The following is a 218-nucleotide window of genomic DNA, read 5'->3' as shown; positions in this document are numbered from 1 at the left end:
CCTTGATAACCTCAAAACAACTAAAAAAGTAGCTGTTTCTTTTCTGAAAGCATTCATAATTTACTGAAAAAAAAATATTAATTCTTCTGACCACAGACTTTTACTGCCATGCTCTGCTGCCCTCTGGTGGTTATTTGTGGCAGTGTGGTACAGATGGGCGGGGCTTCATGTGGCAGACTTTATTTTGAGCTGTAGCAGTATGTACCAGAATTGAGTGA

The 218-nt window shown here is 39.4% G+C and overlaps 1 protein-coding gene across 2 annotated transcripts in view; it reads left to right on the top strand.

Annotated features, from left to right (window-relative positions):
• sms (spermine synthase) overlaps positions 1–218 on the top strand; it is a 9697-nt gene that overhangs the window by 5830 nt on the left and 3649 nt on the right. The gene's annotated exons all lie outside the window — the stretch shown is intronic.

Source organism: Oryzias melastigma, linkage group LG14, assembly GCF_002922805.2.
Source record: "Oryzias melastigma strain HK-1 linkage group LG14, ASM292280v2, whole genome shotgun sequence".
Taxonomy (NCBI): domain Eukaryota; kingdom Metazoa; phylum Chordata; class Actinopteri; order Beloniformes; family Adrianichthyidae; genus Oryzias; species Oryzias melastigma.
Note: the sequence above shows the minus strand (reverse complement) of the source record. Positions and strands in the feature narration are given on the sequence as shown.